Raw genomic sequence first — 21,732 nt, forward strand, 5'->3', positions numbered from 1 at the left:
ATGGTCAATTCAGCAAGAGGATATAACAATTATAAATACATATGTACACAGTGGTGTAATACCTAGATAAATAAAGGAAATAGTACTAGAGTGAAAGTGAGAAATAGGCCTAGATAAAATAAAAGCTGGAAACTTCAAAACCCCTCTTTCAGCATTGGATAGACCACCAGCTAGAAAATCAACAAAGAAACATCAGATTTAATCTGCAATATAGACCAAAAGTACCTGATAGTTATTTACAGAAAATTTCACCCAGTGGCTGCAGAATACACATTCTTCTCCTCAGTGCATGAATCACTCTAAAGGACAGACTATATGTTAGGCCAAGCAACAAGTCTTAAAACATTCAAAAAACATAAAATCATATTGAGTATCTTCTCTGACCACAATGGAATAAAACCACATAATAAGAGGAACTTTGGAAATAATACAAACACGTGGACGTTAAACAACATGCTCCTGAAAGACCAGTAGATCAATGAAGAAATTAGAAAGAAAATTAAGAGATTTCTTGAGACAAATGAAAATTGAAATACAACATATCAAAACCTATGGGATATATTAAAAGCAGCACAAAGAAGAACATTTATAGCAATATGCACCTACAGCAAAAAAGCAGAGAAACTTCACATAAACAATCTAACAATGAATCTTAAAGAACTAGTAAACAAGAGCAAACCAAACCCAAAATTAGTAGAAGAAAAAAAAAGTAACAGCAGAAATAAGTGAAATTGAAATTTTTAAAAAGTACAAAAAACAACAAAATGAAAAATCTTTTTGCAAAGATAAACAAAAATACAAACCTTTAACAAGATTAACTAAGAAAAAAGAGAGAATATCCAAATAAATAAAATCAGACATGAAAAAGAAGACATTACAACTGATACCAAAGAAATTCAAAGGATTATTAGACAGTACTATGAGCAACTATATGCAATTAATTGGAAAAACTCTAAGAAATGGATAAATTTCTAGACACATACAAGATTGAACAATAAAGAGATCCAAAGGCTGAATAGTCTGAGAATAAATAATGAGATCAAAGATAAAATAAAAATTCTCCCAGTAAAGAAAAGCTCAGACGTGATGGCTTCATGGCTGAATTCTACCAAACATTTAAAGAAGAATTAATACCAGTTCTACTCAAGCTATATCAAGACATAGAGGAAGAGAAAATACTTACAAACTCATTCTATGAAGTCAGTATTATCCTGATACCAAAACTAGACAAAGATGTATCAAAAAAGAAACCTATAGGCCAATATCCTTGATGAATATTGATGCAAAAATTCCTCAAAAAAATACTAGCAAACTGAAGTCAACAACACATTTAAAAAAACATTCATCATGACCAATTTGGATTTATCCTAGAGATGCAAGGATGGTTCAACATATGCAAATCCATCAGTGTGATACATCATATCAACAGTGAAGGACAATGATCATCAACAACACATTTAAAAAAACATTCATCATGACCAATTTGGATTTATCCTAGAGATGCAAGGATGGTTCAACATATGCAAATCCATCAGTGTGATACATCATATCAACAGTGAAGGACAATGATCATTTAAATTGATGCTCTATAAGCATTTGATTTTCAACAACCCTTCATGATTTAAAAAAAACTAAAAACACTTGGTATAGAAGGAACATATCTCAACACAATAAAAGCTATATATGACAGACCCACAGCTAGTATCATAGTGAACTGGAAAAAATTGAAAGCCTTTCCTCTAGATACAAAACAAAACAAGGATGCCCACTTTCACCACTGTTATTCAAAGTAGTGCTGGAGGTCCTAGTTAAAGCAATCAGACAAGAGAAAGAAATAAAGGGTGTCCAAATTAGAAAGGAAGAAGTCAAATTTCCCTTGTTTGCAGATGATATAATCTTATATTTGGAAAGACCTAAAGACTCCACTAAAAAAACCGTTAGAACTGATAAATAAATTCAGTAAAGTTACAGGATATAAAGTCTGTAAAAATCAGTAGCATTTCTATATGCCAACAGTGAACAATCTAAAAAGAAATCAAGACAGTAATCACAATTACAATAGCTACCAATACAATAAAATACCTAGTAATAAACTTGACCAAAGAAATGAAATATCTCTACAATAAAAAGTATAAAACATTGATACAAGTAATTGAAGAGGACACAAAAAAATGAAGCTAGCTCATGTTCATGAATTGGAAGAATCAATATTGTTATCCAAAGTAATTTACAGATCCAATGCAATCCCTATCAAAATATCAATGACATGCTTTACAGAAATTGAAATAATAATCCTAAAATCTATATGGAACCACAAAAGATCCAGAATAGCCAAAGACATCCTGAGCAAAAATAACAAAACTGGAAAAATTACAATACCTGACTTCAAATTATACTAAAGACCTATAGTAACTAAGCAGCATGGTACTGGAATAAAAACAGACACATAGACCAATGGAAAAAATAGAGAATCCATAAAGAAGTCCACACACTAACAGTGAACTCATTTTCAACAAAGGTGCCAAGAACATACACTGTGGAAAAACGGTCTCTTTAATAAATGGTGCTGGGAAAACTGCATATCCATATGCAGAAGAATAAAACTAGACCCCTATATCTTGCCATGTACAAAAATCAAATTAAAATAAATTAAAAACTGAAATCTAAGAGCTCAAACTATGAAATTACTAAAACAAAGCATTTGGGGAAACTCTCCAGCACATTGGCCTGGGAAAATAATTTTTAAGAAATACCCTAAAAGCACAGGCAATGAAAACAAAAATGTATAAATTGGATTACTTTATTAAAAAGCTTCTGCACAACGGAAGAAATCATGAACAAATTTAAGAAACAACCCACAGAATGGGAGAAAATAATTGCAAACTATCCATCTGACAAGAGACCAAAAACCAGAACATATAAGGTGGTCAAACAACTCAATAGGAAAAAATCTTATAATCTAATTTAAAAATTAGTAAAAGAAATGAATAGAAATTTCTCAAAAGAAGACATACGAATGGCAAATAGGCATATGAAATGGTGCTCACCATCACTGATCATCAGAGAAATGCAAATCAAAACTACAGTGAGATATCCTGTCATTCCAGTTAAAATGGCTTTTATCCAAACAGCTAACAACAAATATTGGCAACTATGTGGAGAAAAGGAATCCTCATAAACTGGTGGGAATTTAAGCTAGCACAACCACTATGGAGAAATGTATGTCAGTTCTATAGAGAAAAGTATGCCAGTTCCTCAAAAAAACTAAAAATGAATTACTATATGATTCAGCAACCCACTGCTGCGTATGTACCCAAAATAAAGGAAACCAGTATATTGAAAAGATATCTGTATTCCCATGTTTATTGTAGCACTATTCAAAATAGCCAAGATTTGGAAGCAACCTAAGTGTCCATCAACAGATGAATGGATAAAGAAAATGTGGTATATATACACAGTGGAGTACTATTCAGCCATAAAAAAAATGAGATCCTGTCATTTGCAACAACATGAATGGAGCTGAAGGACACTTTGGTAAGTGAAATAAGCCAGGCATGGAAAGACAAGCTTCACATGTTCTCATTAATTTCTGGGAGCTAAAAATTAAAACAATTGAACTCAGAGATAGAATGATGGTTACCAGTTGCTGGGCAGGATGGAGGAGAAGGGGAAATAGTTAGCATGTACAAAAATTAGTTAGATAGAATGTATAAAATATAGTATTTCTTTTTGCTGTTGTTGTTTGTTTGTTTGTTTGTTTTTGAGATGTGGTCTTATTCCAATGCCCAGGCTGGAGTGCAGTGTGGTGTGATCATGGCTCACTGCAGCCTCGACCTCCTGGGTTCTAACAATTCTTTAACCTCAGCCTCCCAAAGTGCTGGGATTATAGACATGAGCCAGCATGCCAGGCCAGATCTATTATTTGATAGCACAGCAGGGTAATTACAATCAACAAAAATTTGTTGTAAATTTTAAAATGACTAAAACTGTATAATTGGAATGTTTGTAAAACAAATAAATGATAAATGCTCGAGGTGATCGATGCCCCATTTACCTGATGTGAATATTATGCACTGTATGCCTGTATCAAAATATCTCTTATACCTCATAAATATGTACAACTACTATGTACCCATTAAAATTAGAAAAAATTATAAAAAGATTTACTGGAATATGAAGTGTAGGTGGTCAGAGGAGGACTTTTGGAGGAAGTCCAGATCTGAAAGGTAAGAGGGAGCCAGGAATAGTCTGAAGGCAGGGGGGTCCCATGCAGCAAATAAACAAACACGAAGTATCTGAATCAGAAATACAGTTGGAAATTTGGAGGAATAAAATTGTCAGTGTGTATTGAGCATAGAAAACAAAGGTAGAGAAGTAGCAGATGAGCTCAGAGTTAGACAGGTACCACATTATCTAAGATGTTATAGGCTGGAGTAAGAAATTGGAATTTTATCATAATGTCAAAGGGTAGCATTGGCAGGTTTCAAGCAGGGAAGTGACATTACCTCATTTGCGTGTTTTATGTAAGATCACTTTAGCAGCTGCATAGAAAATGGCTTATGAGGATGTGATATGTAGAAGTAAGAAGAACAAATAAAACTATTGCAGGTGTCTAGGGACAGATGGTGGCAGCTGAGATGAGATTAGTAGTAGGAACTATGGTATGAAGTAGTCATATCAAAATTTTGGAGGGATAGCCAACAGGACGTTTGTAGACCGAAAACAGATGGATAAGTAAAAAGTGGAATGTTAGAGGAATCACAGAGTTTACAGCCTGGGACATGTGTAAATCATGATTTCGTAACTGAGGAGATAGAGGCAGGACAGTGGAGAAAGTTCTGTGGGAAAATCAGTTCGTCTTTTGTGTATGTGTTATTTTTGAAATGCCAATTTGATATCTAAAACTCAACTGTGACAATTATAGGGAAACTTGGATTCAGGAGTTTAATGTGGGAAAACAAGTTATTTGCATTTTCAGTGCTAAGAGCTTTTCTCAGAAATATAATTACAATTTTAGTCATTCTCTTTTAAATTCTATTAGATTAATTATTTGCCATAATCAACATATTCATTTAATAAGACTCTAAAAAGCACGTCATGCATCCAGTCACAACACGTAACATGACTATAGGTTATTTTTAATACAGGCGCTACTAACTTTGTCCTAAACTACTAGCTTTGGTGACTGAAAAATGTTTGTCCCATGAAGTGATCCCATGAGTAAATGATGGAGTAGAGATGGAGAAATAGTAGCGAAGGCTCTGGTCCCTGATGCCCTAGCCATCTCATCCACTGTCATCCCCACTAAACACACAGCACAGATTTTGAACTCAAGACTGCTTCCTGTGACTTCATTTAAATATAAGGTCATATGACTTTTTAAAAATTTGTATTCCTTACCCCTAAAGTCTTGCCTTTGTCTGGAATGCTTTATTCTACTGCAATACTTAGCCTTGAGTAAATTTATTTATGCCTTTTTATTTCATATCTTTAGTTCTGTGTTGAGGTAAGATTACTTCACAGATTATAAGAAATGAAATAGCCCTAGGTTCAGAGGCCTCAGACCGGCCTGCAGCTGAAGGGGAGTTAATAAAGAAAACCTGTTATTAAATGGAAGTGCGGTGGCAAGCATATCTGTCACTTTTCCCAATCAATACAGAAGCCATGAGAATGAGCTCCCATTTCACACATGTTATGTTATAGGGCTGAAGATCTCTCTAGCATTCGTAAAATGACAGTGGGATAAGAGCATGAAGTGGCAAAAAAAGAACTATTTATCTACAGAAGCGCCATAGCCCTAAGCAGTATTTCCAGAAGCATGTCCTTAAACGTTCTATTAATTTATAAATATTTTGAAGTGACCCTGGATTTCATGTGTGTGTACATTATATTGAGCCAGAGTTTTTATTATTTTCCAAGGAAACCAGTAAGTATAATAATTTTTATGTAGCAAAACTACTAGTCATTTCTGCTAAACAAAAATCCCCTGGTCACTTTTTGTTATTTGTGTGACCAGGGAATTTTTATGTAGCAGAAATAGCTAGTATCACACACACACACAAAAAATCATACTATTGTTTACTTAACATTAGGACGGTGGCCAGTAGGAAGTGGCTACATGGTTAGGGACTACGTTTCCCAGAACCCCCTTGCAGTTAGGTAGGGGCATGTGACAATGTTCTGCTCAATGAAATATTATACTGCAGAAGTGATGGGCACTCTTACAAAACTGACCCATAAACAAATCATATGTATACTTCTCCATGATCTTCCCGCTTCTGACTGAAATGGGAATATTTCATGGAAAAATCTTGGAAGCCATGTGTTGAAGATGCCAGGGCCTCGGTTAGCCTAGCTCTTTGAATTCCCACAGGAGAAGAGTTGAAGATGGAGACCACCTCTAACACCTCCAAAATTAAACTAAACAGTTTTTACTTACTGTTTTTTTTTTCCTTACAGCTTTTAATGGCATCATATTTTTTAGGATATATGGAATCTAAAAAATACTCTATGCAGGAATATGGCTGATCCTCACAAGACTGGATGAGCTCTGCTGTTACCAAGCCCTTGGCAATTTCCAGAACTATCAGGCTATTGGGAGATGACATCTGTTTTTGTGGCCTGCTCAGCATCCTTAACTTCTTATTTGGTAATAACATCTTGAATTTCCTCTGGGGAACTACAGATCTCCCACTGCATACATTCTTAGTGAAGTACCAATCATGGTACTCCATTACTCCATTCTTTCTTGGTCAAGGGTTGAGCAAAACACAAATCTAAGTAAATCACACCCTCTGTACCTGAAATCTGTAGGAGTGTGTCAGGCAGAATGTAAGAGGAACTGAAAATGGTTGTCACAAATTCATTTTGACAGCTGCACTCTGAAAATCATTGTCCTACATCCTAGATCCTCAGATTTATCCTTAGAACCTGAGGTTTTTGTTTGTTTGTTTGTTTGGTATTTCCTTCAATTCTCTGAACTTTCACATTTCCTTTCGATAAATCCCTTTGTATTTATATTGCTTTATGTTAGTGTCATATATTTGTTAGCTATTTCTGAAAAACGCATTACCCTAAAACTTAGTCGCTTGAAAACAACAGTAAATATTTATTTCTCACGTTCTGTGGTCAAGGGCTTGGGAGTGTCTTTAGCTGGGTGATTCTGGCTCAGAGTCATGGGACTACAGTCAGATGTCAGCTAAACCCATAATCATATGGTGGTTTGATCAGGAATGGAGGGTCCACTTCCAAAGCGGCTCACTCAAATGTTTGACAAGTTGGTGCTGGCTATTGGCAGGAGGCCTTAGATTTGTTCTTCATGGGCTTTCTTCTTCTTTTTTTTAATTTCTAATTTCTTTTATGTTAGGTTCAAGAGGTGCATGTGCAGGTTTGTTACACAGATAAATTCCATGTTGTAGGGTTTTGGTGTACAGATAATTTTGTTACCCAGGTAATCACCATAATAACTCATAGGTCTTTTTTCAATCCTTACTCTCCTTCCACCCTCTACTCTCAAATAAGCTCCAGTGTCTATTGTTCCTTTCTATGTGTCCATGTGTTCTCATCATTTAACTCCCACTTATAAGTGAGAACATGCAGTATCTGGTTTTCTGTTCCTGCATTAATTCACTTAGGATAGTGGCCTCCAGCTTCATCCGTGTTGCTGCGAAGGCCAGATTGTCATTTTTTAATAGCTCCATTCTTTCTTGGTCAAGGGTTGAGCAAAAAACAAGTCTAAGTCATGGTGTATATATGGTGTTTATATATCACATTTTCTTTATCCGGTGCGCCATTGATGTGCGTCCTGGTTGACTCCATGTCTTTGCTATTATAAATGGTGCTGCCATGAACGTATGTGTGCATGTATCTTTATGGTAGAAGGATAATTATTCCTTTGGATATATAACCAGTACTGAAATTGAGGGATCAAACGGTAGTTGTATTTTAAGTTATTTGGGAAATCTTAGGACTGCTTTCCACAGTGGCTGAACTAATTTACATTCTCTCATGGGCTTTCTTGGGAATCCTCATGGCATAATGGCAGGAGACCACAGAGCAAGTATCTAGGAGACTGAAGTGGATGATTTTTATGGCTTAGCCTCAGAAGTTATAAATAAAGGAAACAGAGATATGAGGAGGCTATTTTAAATTTTCTAATTAAAAATGGAAGAAAAAAACTGTAATGAGATATTTTCATTTATATGTCATTTATGTCACATTCTATTGGTCAACCAGTGTGAGTCTTGATTCAATGAGGGAGGGTCTATGCAAGGGTGTGATTACTAGAAGGCAAAGATTATTGGAGGTCATCTTGGAGCCTGATGACCACATAGGGTTAATTTCTGTTTCTTGCAACCACAGAAACCTAGCTGGTGCATGAGATTAAGTTGAAAAAGTGCAGGCTGCTTTCACATATTCTTAATAATTTTAAGAGGTCCTCTAGAAAAATTCAACTTCTGAGAGAAAAGTTTCCAATAATTTGGCAGTATTCCTCAGAAAATATGTATTTCTATTAGTTCTGTGTTCCTGGCACTGGATTTTGATTATGATGATTATAAAATTTTCAATTGTAAATGTGTCCCCAAACCATGGGAACTTTTAAATAACAATACTGTACAAATCTTGATGATGGTGAGACTAGGCCCAGGACTACTTTCTTAACCATGGCATGTGTCCATAGTAACTAATCTCTCACATTTCCAAAAGATTAACTATTTATCTGAGCATTTGCAGTAATACTTAAGAGATATCAATGCAGATGGTCTCTGACTTACAATAACTCAGCTTTATGATTTTTTATCTTTCCCATGGTGTGAAAGCCATATGCACATAGTACTTAAAGTACCCATACAACCATTCTGCTTTTCATTTTCGGTACAGTGTTCAGTAAGTTACATGAGATATGGAACACTTTATTATAAGTAGGCTTTGTGTTAGATGATTTTCCCAATTGTAGGCAAATGTAAGTGTTTCAAGCACGTTGAAGGCAGGCTAGGCTAAGCTATGATGTTCCACAGGTTAGAGGTATTCAGAACATTTCCAATTTATGATGGGTTTATCAGAATATAACCCATCAATACAGAGGAGCATCTGTATACCAATACAAGTAGTTTTTTTTTCCCTGTTAGTCATAGTATAAGATTAAAGTAACTTCCTTTAGTAAATTAGAACCAAAAAGAGTTGGGCCCTGTAACGCAACTTTCTTGTTTAGAGATGAAGAAACTGAAGCCCATAGAAATTATGCAATGTTCCCATAGCCACCCAGTTGATTGGAAAGCCAGAAATTGAACCAAAGTATCCCAAATTCCATACCAGTATTTTTTTTTCTATTACATGAGTCTAAACTGTGCTATTTGACTAGAAGCTTACAAATCAGTCCAGTTGTTCCATTTGGTGTTTGATTGACAAATAAGAGCATTTCATACTTCCTTCTGGATTTTATCAAAAGTAATAGTACAGTAAGTATATGAAGAAATTGTACCATATGACTACTTAATCCCTCTTTAAGAAGGACTTGGAGATCTGAGCAGGCAATTCTTTAAGTTTCCAATTAAAACTGAAGAGAAAAAGCATAATGAGATGTTTAAAAGACAATTTATAGAGTGTACAGACTTGTTGTACAGTTCCCTAAGTGAATTACAAAAGCACTTAACTTATACTTGGGATGTGATCTTCAACTCACAGGGAGTGCCCAGTGGTTTTCTGATTTTACAACTGCTATACTTGAAGAATACTTGGGAGACTGTCATTTGGAGTGGGGGAAGATTCTTAAGAGGCAAAAAGCCAAGAGAGTGAGATAGAAAAATAGGTTTTGTTCTTAACTGGCGAGTTCAGCAAATGGTCTTGAAGACTGCATTTTCTCTAGAGTTCTTGGATGAGCTAAGTTATTTGTAACTGCTTTCCCTGGAACTCTTAGATTGGTAGTAATATTTGGGAGTGTAAGGATTCTTTGCCATATACTCTCACCTAAAATTCTAGATCTGAGGGTTTCAAGTCTAGCTCCAGTTGAAGGAAAACTAAAGTAGACTTTCTCAATTCAGCATATTGACATTTGAGTCATATAATTTTTTGTGGTTGGTGTTGTCCTGTGCATTGTAAGATGTTCAGCAACATCCCTGGCTTTCACCCTCAAGATACCAGTAGCAGCCCTCCCCTAATTGTAACAAAAATATCTTCAGACATTATCAAATGTCCCCTGGGGGACAAAATCTACCAAAGTTGGAAATCACTATCCTAAGGGAAGATTCTGAATCATTCACTGAGACCTGAGACAGTCTGGACAAGCATTTTTAAATAGCAATACTGTGCAAATCTTGATGATGGTGAGACTAGGCCCAAGACCACTTTCTTAACCATGGCATGTGTCCATAGTAACTAATTTCTCACATTTCCAAAAGATTAACCATTTATCTGAGCATTTAATAAAGCACAGATTTATTTTCTTGGCCACATAACACTGTTCAGGATCACTGAAGTCACTTTCATCAAATGATTATTTGGTACCTGTTATGCCCCAGGTATTGTGTTAGCCACAATGCCCAATCTATATGGTCCCTGTCCCTGAGGAGACTCCAACTACTTAATGGTCTTACTGTCACTCAGGCTATAGTCAGACTTATTTACTTCTAGAATTTTTCAGTAATGTTTTTGTCAAACTTACAATCCTCGAAGTTTGGAGCCAAGTCCATAAAACAGAAGTATGTCAAGACAATGTCAATCATTTCATTGGTTCAGTGACAAGACTACCAGATGATGTTTTTGGCTAAAAATTAGCACTCAAACTCATAAACAAATGGAAACAGTCTACACGCTAAAACTAGTTCTGATTTTCTCCTAGATTTCTTGAGAGTTTTGTGAAGAGAGACTTTTCTAAAACTGGAATATGATTTTTGCTCAGATAAATTATGTTGTTCACTTTTGCCAGCCTGAGTAGCTTTAAGGGTAGAAATGGTAACACATGAAGCTCCCTCAAAATTGCTTTCAGGGAGATGAGAGAGATAATAAAAACAGGGATGGAACTGTTCAATTTTTGGATCTGTTGAGCTGGAGTCACAAATTTGCTAACAAGTGAAACAAAGGCATTTGTAAAAGGTTCATCTTCCAGGGAGTCCCATGGCAATTTTAAGGCAGATTTCCCATTGAGACCGTATGATGTCGATTTATGAAAATTGAACTGGATTCTTGAATCATTCTATAAATTTTCACTAAAACAATACTCCCATTTCAAGTATTTATGGCCTCTGCCTCTCTTGGCTTCAGATTGTCAGAAGTACATATTTGGAGGCATTCAGAAACTTACAAAAACAAAAGCATGCACTTAAAACTTCTTTTTTAAATCACCGACTCACCCTCTAGCTAGAGAAGAAAATCCCAACAAATCAACCTGAGACTTGGCAAGAAAAGAAGCACTGGAGGAGGTTTTAAAAGGGAGCAGGAAAACAGAGGTGAAAATAGCTTCTAAGTCGTCAGAATAGATCTTTCTGCATGCAGTGAAAGAATTTAGGTGCAACACATATCCTCAAAACTTTGAAAAAAATGTATTAATGGGAAAAGGGGTCTAGTTCAAAGAATGTGGATTTTGAAAACACGGTAATGTTCACATTTCAACTTGGCCATTTATTAGCTATTAACTTTGGGCAAATTACTCAATCCTTTAAGTCTTGGTTCTCCCAATCGTAAAGTGAAGTTTTAATCCAGTACTTAAGAGTGTTTTAAGGACTAAATGTGATAATATATTTAAAATGTGTTTTGCATGACCTATGCCTCTTACACTATAGCCACAAATTTAATTATTGATTTGATTGTTTGTTTGTTTTTTTTCCATCTGGACTAAGTATGAGGATAAATTGTGGTAGACAAGAGTAAAACTGAAATATAGAGAGGAATGAAACTTCAAAATAAATATTGGATATATATACATAATAAATATATATATATCGTATGTACACACATATACATATATACATATATACACAATATACATACATGATATATACATATATACACACACACGTGTTTGGATATATATTTGATGCTATGAATACACATATGTAAAGCAACAATGCTGTGTAATCTCAAGCATATGAGCACCAGAATCAGATCATTTCTATTTGGGCTTTGAATCTACCACTAACTGTGTTATCTTGGTTAGGTTATATCACATCTCCATGTCTCAGTTTCCTCGTCCTTAAACTAAGGAAACTATATTTGCTACTACCTAAAATTGTGATGAGGGCTCTCAAAGATAATGAAAGTCAAGTACTTAGCACCTTAAAACCTCTCAGTAAACAATATACATTATTTTAGAGACAATGATGTCCACAGCTCATGATGGCAGTACATGTATAACATTTCATTTCTGTGTATACATGTGTGCATCATGTTTTTAGGTATTATCCTAATAAATTAAAAAGTCTGTTTATCAAATTATAATAAAATTTGATATGATAATTTCTTCTGTCTGTTATCAAAGTCAAAATTTGTCTTTATGCTCTATTGTTCAGACTCTAGCTTTAAGAAAAGCTAAGAAATTGAGCCCAAAGGGATTCCCCTCCAGCATTAGCCCTTAAATGTGTCATTTCTGTAGCTGGCTGCTGTTTTGTTGTTTCTTGCTGTACATTATCTAGCCTAATGACAAAGCTTAATTAACACATTTTATTCTATTAAAGTGCTTTGTCTTGCAAATACATTTGGAGGGATTTTTGTCTTTTACATAAAGAACTTACATTTATTGTGTATTCTTCCCCCTACAATACACACCCTAAAATTTGAATAAGAAACAAGAAAAACAAGCAGAAAGGCAACTGCCACAGACATTTTATGCAAGCAGAACTGGTTTTGTATCTGATTATGTTGAGTAAAGCAAAGCAAGTAAAAGTGGGGGACATTGTCATTGGAGATATGTTTATAGCTTTGGGGATGGGGTGGAGAAAGGTCAAGGGGGTTTATATAATCCAGGACAGGAAGAAAGGAATATACTATTACATGAACAAAAAAATGAGGAGTACTATTTATCAGACCAGACCTTGAATTTTATATGCTTTATTTCATTTAATCTCAAATCAATTTTGTAAGGTAGGAATTATTATTATGACCAATTGATAGCTCAGGAAACTAGATCGTGAAAAGAAGAAATACTTGGCCAAGGTCACAGAACTGATTCAACGCAGAATTAGGACTAAAAACATCGTCCACTGAGGTTAGACTCAGCTCCTCTTCTTAATTTTTTTTTTTTTTTTGACAATGGCACTGCAAAGTTAATGTCATTTTGTCCATTTTCCTGAGAAGAAAACAAGGTTTAGATAGCATAAGTGGCTTTCCCCACACTGACAACTGGGAAAAGACAAAGTTTTGATCCAAATGTGTATCTGGGTTCATACTGAGTCATAGAAAACTACTTGCTATTTTTCTAGCTATGGAGTATCAATATGGTGTGTTGGATTTCCCTTCAAAGGAGTACACTCAATGAACTGCATTCAACTTGGGGAAAAAAGAAAAGACTAATAGCCAGAACTGAGTGCAAAAAAGTGACATGAGGAAGTTTGTGATAAGACTACTTTTCTCATAGGTGCATGCCTTCCCTTCAGTTGACTGGTCTCCATCTGTCTATCAGTTAGCGATTGCCAGGTAACAAAATACCGTAAAATTCAGTGGGCTTAAGTTGATAACCCTTTAGTGTTGCTCAAGAGTCAAGGAGTCATCTGGCCATGTCTTCTGGTCTTGATTGAGCTGGCTCACACATCTGTGGTCAGCTGTGGGTCAGGCACAGCTGTACTGGTGCACACTGTGCATTCTCTGTGCTTGGGAAAGTCGGCTGTTGGCTGCGATACTTTGTTGCACCTCCAATTGGCCTCTATCTACCAGCTAGCCTGAGCTTGTACATAATGGTGACAGAGTTCTGAGAAAGCAAGCAGATGCCACAAAAACTCTTGAGGCCTACATTCGGAGCTAGCACACCATGCCTCATCTGCTTTTCATTGACTAAAGCAAGTTGTGAGGACATCCCAGATTCAAAATGATGACAAGGGGAATCCACTGCTGCATATGAGGATCTGTAATGTCACATTGCAAAGGAGTAGAAAATTTTTCCTTCTTCGAAGTTAACCTACCACACTGCTCTCATAAAAATGATCAGCCAAATGTGTTCTCACTAAGGTATAAATGGATTATGGCACTTGTTGCATGACCACCTTGTGAATGTTTGCATTTTTTATGTAAAAGTATTATAGAAAGACTTCTACCATTATTTGATCGCTTCTAGCAGCCCCAAAAGACATTTTTAAGATTAACAAATAACTCTTTTTAAAAAATATGCCTAACAAATATCTATAGATAAATCTCAAAATCTGAGAATGAGGCATAGTTTCTTCTCTCTCAAGGCCTACAATTAAATGGGAAAAACACAACATTTATAAAAGGGTTAAATAAGCTGGTAGGTTTTTCTACAAATGAGGTAAATACATGTTTACCCTTTCTATCCTTCTAATTATACCACCTAACTGAGAACAGAACAGAATAACCAACTCTGGGAAATCCTAAAACAACACTTGAAAAGGAGGCAACAGAGATGAAAAATGGCCACCTAATTTCTTGTTTATGTCTTAAAGAATAAAAACCATGTGAAGGACTGGTCCACTTATTGAAAGGAAGCATCTTGTGGTGTCAGAGGAAAAAAAGCCGAACTGGTAGGAGAGGGCTGTGTTGATTAGGGTTGCCTCAGAACACGTGTTAGACTGATTAGGTCTAGAAAGAGCTGGGAGTTTGTGCTAAGAGTTCCCACTTCCCTTTCCCTTAAGAAAAAAAAAAAGCTAGCATATATATATGCATATACAGAGCTAGTTTTATATATCAAAAGCTATATATCACTTTTTAATATATAAAAAGTATATCTATGTAGATATAGATGTCTTTTTATTCAAAGGATAACCATGTTACAAGGAAAAAGACTGGTAATACCAAAACTTGGAGGATATATGGAGCTATTGCAAGTCGTACAATGCTAATGGAAATATATATTGGTACAACCACTTTGGAAAACTGCTTAATAGTATCTACTAAAATTGAGCATATGCCTTCCTCTTGACACCAAAGCTTCTCTTCTGAAAATATGCCGAATAGAAATGTGCACATATGTTCACCAGTAGACATGTACTAGCATGCATATAGCAGCACTATTTGTAATAGCCCTAAGTAGGAACCAAACCACACCTGTGCAGGTAGAAATCAGGATAATGGTTACCTTTGGTGGGGAATGTCTGGGAGGGAGCCTGTGGGGGCTTCTGAGTGTTGACAATACTCTATTTCTTGATTTTGGAAAAGGTGTGTTCATTTTATGAAAATACATCCAGCTGTTCAATTATGATATGTGTGCTTTTCTCTATGTATATTATATAGCATTTTTTAAAAATAGCCATGTTGTAAAGAAGTTAAAAGTCTAATTGAATAAAAGTAAAATGAAAACCCACAGTGCTAAATAAAGCAGAGGCTAGCACATTGCCAGCCTTCAATATCAGAAGCCGGCAGAGGCATCCAAGAGTTGAATTTCTGTGGGTCAACTGGGACCAAATGCCCTGCCTAAGTAGCAGAGTACCACAGGCTCACCAACTGAACTTCATAAAACTGGAGCGAGCTGGGTGGGATTTCACTGTTCGTGAGCAGAGGCTGAAGAAGGCTGAAATTCTTGCCTGAAATGGTGACTGTGGATAGTTGACTGGTTGACAGAGTGACATATAGCAGCCATGCACAGAACTTGTGGAAGCCTAAGACTGGCTCACTGATGGAATCACTACTCCCCTAATAGCTATGGAGCAGAAGTTCTGAGACCCAATATAAGTTCTGCTTCTGGACTGAGAATCTGTGGGGACTCAGGTGGGGGCAACTGCAAAACAACCAGGGAGAAATGAGCAAGAGAAAGACAGAGGGAAATTTTAAAAGACCTTTAAGATAAATATACAAAATAAAATTTCAAAACAAAGGACAAAAATTAACAAAAGAAAGTGAATAACAGCAAACAAGTAAGAGATGAAATGACTCTTGAGAGAATGAAATGGTAGCCTTCTCAACATAATTTTTAAAAGGACCTTTATGTCTCTGAGAGATAGAATAAGAAACAACATCTGTAAAATATATTAAAAGTTTTAAAACAAATATATTAAGAGTGAATATGAAGGAAGATAAGAATTGAGAACACATGAATATAAAACATGGCAAAGGACTAGCTGATAAAAATGTACAAAATACATGCAACACTTTATAATATCCCCAAACTGGAAAAATAATCTAAGTATTTATCAATCAACTGATGGATATGTTGCTTATCCATCAAATGGAATTTGAGCAATAAAAGTGAACACATTACTGTTATGTAAAGGTAATTACTACAACATGAATAGCCCTTAAAGCTATTATGCTAAGTGAAAGGAGCAAGACATGAAAGCCTACCTATCACACGATTCTATTTGCTATGATTTGACTGTTGCATTCCCTGAAAATTCGTGTATTGAAACCTAGTCAAAAATATGATGCTAGGAGGTGGTGGCTTTGGGAGGTGATTAAATAATAAGGACAGAGCCCTCATGAATGGAATTGTTACCTGTGTGAAAGAGACCCAAGAGAAACCTCTTACCACTTCCATAATGGGAGGACTCAGTGAGAAGGTGCCATCTATGAACCAGGAAACAGGCCCTCACCAGATACTGCATCTGACAGTACCTTAATCTTGGAGGTACTGTCCTGGCTTCCAGAACTATGAGAAATAAATTTTTGTCGTTTATATGCTATCCAGTTTATGATATTTTGTTATAGTTTTTATATATATGTTTTATATATGTTACAGTTTATATATATATATAGTGTATATATATATAAATATATATGTGATTTTATATAAATGGTGTCTAAGTCTGTTTATATATACTGTTGTTTCTATATACACTCTTTATGCATATATGTACATACTTTTCATATATGTGTCTATATATACTCTGTATATATATACTCTGTGTGTCTATATATACTCTGTATATATATACTCTGTGTGTCTATATATACTCTGTATATATATACTCTGTGTGTCTATATATACTCTGTATATATATACTCTGTGTGTCTATATATACTCTGTATATATATACTCTGTGTGTCTATATATACTCTGTATATATATACTCTGTGTGTCTATATATACTCTGTATATATATACTCTGTGTGTCTATATATACTCTGTATATATATACTCTGTGTGTCTATATATACTCTGTATATATATACTCTGTGTGTCTATATATACTCTGTATATATATACTCTGTGTGTCTATATATACTCTGTATATATATACTCTGTGTGTCTATATATACTCTGTATATATATACTCTGTGTGTCTATACATACTCTGTATATATATACTCTGTGTGTCTATACATACTCTGTATATATATACTCTGTGTGTATATATATATGCTCTGTGTATATATACTCTGTGTGTATATATATATGCTCTGTGTATATATACTCTGTATGTGTATATATATATACTCTGTGTATATACACTCTGTATGTGTATATATATATACTCTGTGTATATACACTCTGTATGTGTATATATATATACTCTGTGTATATATAATATACCCTGTATATATATATATACTCTGTGTTTATATAATATACCCTGTATATATAAATATACTCCGTATATATATATACTCTGTATATAATATACTCCATATATATATATACTCTGTATATAATATACTCCGTACATATATATATACTCTGTGTATAATATACTCCGTACATATATATATACTTTGTGTATAATATACTCCATATATATATATATATACTCCATCTATATATATACTCCGTCTATATATATATATATACTCCGTCTATATATATATATATACTCCGTGTATATATATACTCCGTGTATATATATACTCCGTGTATATAATATACTCCGTGTATATAATATACTCCATGTATATATATACTCCGTGTATATAATATACTCCGTGTGTATATATACTCCGTGTGTATATATACTCCGTGTATATATATATACTCTGTATATATATATACTCTGCATATATATATACTCTGTATATATATATATATACACTGAGTATATATATATATATACTCTGTATATATATATATACACTCAGTGTATATATATATATACTGAGTATATATATATACACTCTGTATACATATATATATACTCTGTATATACATATATATATATACTCTGTATATACATATATATATATACTCTGTATATACATATATATATATACTCTGTATATACATATATATATATACTCTGTATATACATATATATACTCTGTATATACATATATATATATACTCTGTATATACATATATATATATACTCTGTATATACATATATATATATACTCAGTATATACATATATATATATACTCTGTATATACATATATATATACTCTGTGTGTATATATATATACTCTGTATATATATATACACTCTGTATATATATATATACTCTGTGTATATATATATACACACTCTGTATATATATATATTCTGTATATATATATACACTCTGTATATATATATATACTCTCTCTATATATATATACTCTCTCTATATATATATACTCTGTGTGTATATATATACTCTGTGTATATATATACTCTCTATATATATACTCTGTATGTGTATATATACTCTATATATATACTCTGTATATATATACACATGTATGTATATATATACTCTATAGATATATACTCTATAGATATACTCTGTATATATATACACATATGTGTATATATATACTCTGTATGTATATACACATATGTGTATATATATACTCTGTATGTATATACACATATATGTATATATACATGCATATATATGTGCGTATATATATATACTCTGTATATATATATACAGAGAATATATATATATACTGTGTAGGTATACTGTGTATATATGCATATACATACTGTATATGTGTATAAATTCTGTATATATGTGTGTATATATACCATATATGTGTGTGCATATACTGTATATATATGTGTGTGTATATATAAATATATATATATGGACTTAGACACCATTCATGTACAACATCTAGATAAAAGCAAATTTATAGAGAGAGAGAAACTCTTTCACCAGGATTTCTGATTCTGTTATTATCTCTTTGCAAGTACTTTTGAAAGTCTTCTTAGAACATTTTGATATATAAATAAGCAAGAACAAAACTTGGTGTGTATGTATGATTTGTGAGTGATGGAAAGACAGAGACAAATAGAGGGTGAGAGACAGAGGGAGGAAGGAAGGGAGATATTTGTTATTATTTATCTGATAATATTCAATAGGAACTCTGTTGTTCAAAACTCCTCCCATTTAGATATGTGGGATAAAATGTGGTTTAGCCTATTAAGACCCACATGAACAGGCTTACTGCCTTCACTAATGCCAATAGTTTATTGGAAAAGAGGAGGTTTTATCTGAAAGAGGCCAATAGTTTGCCTGCCTGCATTTTTTCTTTATCTGTTTTTGTATAGACAACATCTGAAAATGTTAGATTTGCTCCACTTGGAATAGTTTCATTTGGAGCAAATATATAGTCCCTTGGCTTTAAAGAATGGGACATTCAGAGCTGATCACACCCTTGGATCCAATAATCAAAATAGCCAAATTTAATCTGAATATGATTAGAGACATTGTGCATCTGCATCCCACGTAAGTCTATCAAGGACTGAGCTTAAGGCACACAACCTAAGGTTTCTTCCAGTGATTTTCAGTCTTAGAGTTTAGGAGTTGAACCAAATAGATTTCTATGCAATGTCAATAGATGGAGAATTCACTTTCTGTCCAAGTCCAAGTAAGTCTGCTATGTTGATATCTGGGACTAGGACCAGAACCTTGCATGCACTTAATAGTTGAAAACAGAACTCCCTATTTTTTAAAAAAAATGAGACCAAGGAAAAGGTTTTTCTTTGAAGTTTTGTATAAAACCTCATGGGGTAGTTATAAGGGTTTGTGAAATATTAAATATCTTTGAGTTTGGAGAATTGGCATTGTAGCCGTACAAAGTTGTGTTCCTTTTTTTCTCCTTTTCTTAATAATCCCATTACATGACCTTCTAAAGTCTTTGTTCCCTTAGGAAACATAAGATGATTTGAAATATTCTGTAATAAAATTTGGAAAAGATAGTCATAGCACTGCTTCAATAATTATGAACATTGCTTTTAGCCGCAATTTTCCAACAAACCATTCATACAGTAATTGTGAATCCTGGAATAATGCTTTGGCCTAGAGTACAAATGTCCCCTCATGTTGTTTGTGTTATGGGCTCAGCATTCCTGCTCCTTGGGTATCCTGAAGCTTTGTCACTTGACACATGAATGATCTTAATCTCTAAACTGGATCATGAAAACAAACAAGCATTACGGCCTTATTCCTGGAAGTACAGATCTCTTCCTGGCTAGGGCTTCTCCTTCAGCTCCAAGAACCATCCCACCATCTCCCAACCGGCACAGGATCAGCTTGTTTGCTCACCGAAGACTCATGCTTCAGTGAATACTGTGATTGAAGTTCCCAGTTGGTGCAGTCAACATTCCAGTGTTCTGTGATGATTGTGAGCCAGCATCTGTCTGCTGATGGCAACCTCTCCGTGGCTTTCTCACAGCTCCACCTTCCTCTCCACTCACATACATTCCCCCAACACCAGGGCTCCAAGAGATGTGTTTCTCCAAAGTGACCCATGCACCTACCTGTCATAGAGATAGATTGTTTTCTTGTTAAGAGATGGTCACTAGGTTAAGTCCTCAGATTTCTGGAAGGAAGAATATTTCTCCTCCTTTTTGCTGAGCCAAAGGACTTCTAATTAAGATTTTTTTTTTCTTTTGAGTTTACATTGTCCTCTTGGCAATCAGAGAGAACATTGCCTGCCCACTTAGGTAACTTTACAGAGAATAAATGAAAGCTGGACAGTTCATGAAAAACTAAGAAAAGCTGAGCTACTTGAGGGATTTCTAAAGAAGAACTGCTTTCATGAAGCAGGAAAAAAAGTACAGATATTTGTAATGAAACCAGGAACTTCAGGGCCATTCAGCCAGAGGCTACAGACCCCCATGACGGTACTCATTTTGGAGACAGCACAATTAATTTCAATTCTACAAATACTGCATAGAGAAACAAAGAGTGAAAAGAGCAAGAAAAAGAGAGCAAGAGAGAGAAAGAAAGAAAGGACAGATGGAGAAGGAAAAAAGAATGAGAGTAAGAAAAGAGGGGTAAAGGAAGATGAGGATTTCTTTTCCCCAATTTGCTTATAGCAGGTGTTAAAAACAGTCCAGGGAATCTAAAGAGGTTCAACAAAATTGTATTCAGGATGCTGAGATGGGAGGATCATTTGAGCCTGGGAGGGCGAAGCTGCAGTGAGCAATGATAGTGCCGCTGAACTCCAGCCTAGGAAACAGAGGGAGACCCTGTCTGAAACGGAAAAAAAGAAAAAAAAAACACCTCAAAAACTTACTAAGATGAGATTTGGTGCATGCTTGGTGCATGGAGTGTTCCTGTTTGTCAATCTATGCTCAGGGACTTGCAAATTTCAAGGACAGCATCTATACACTCATGAGGGTTTGCACCCTAGGCAAATAGCTCTCATGTCACCCTAGTATTCTGCCACTTTTGGCCAGGCTGATGACTGAAATGTCATTTTACTTTGGTCTT

The sequence above is a fragment of the Pongo abelii genome, chromosome 21, assembly GCF_028885655.2.
Source record: "Pongo abelii isolate AG06213 chromosome 21, NHGRI_mPonAbe1-v2.0_pri, whole genome shotgun sequence".
NCBI classification, from domain to species: domain Eukaryota; kingdom Metazoa; phylum Chordata; class Mammalia; order Primates; family Hominidae; genus Pongo; species Pongo abelii.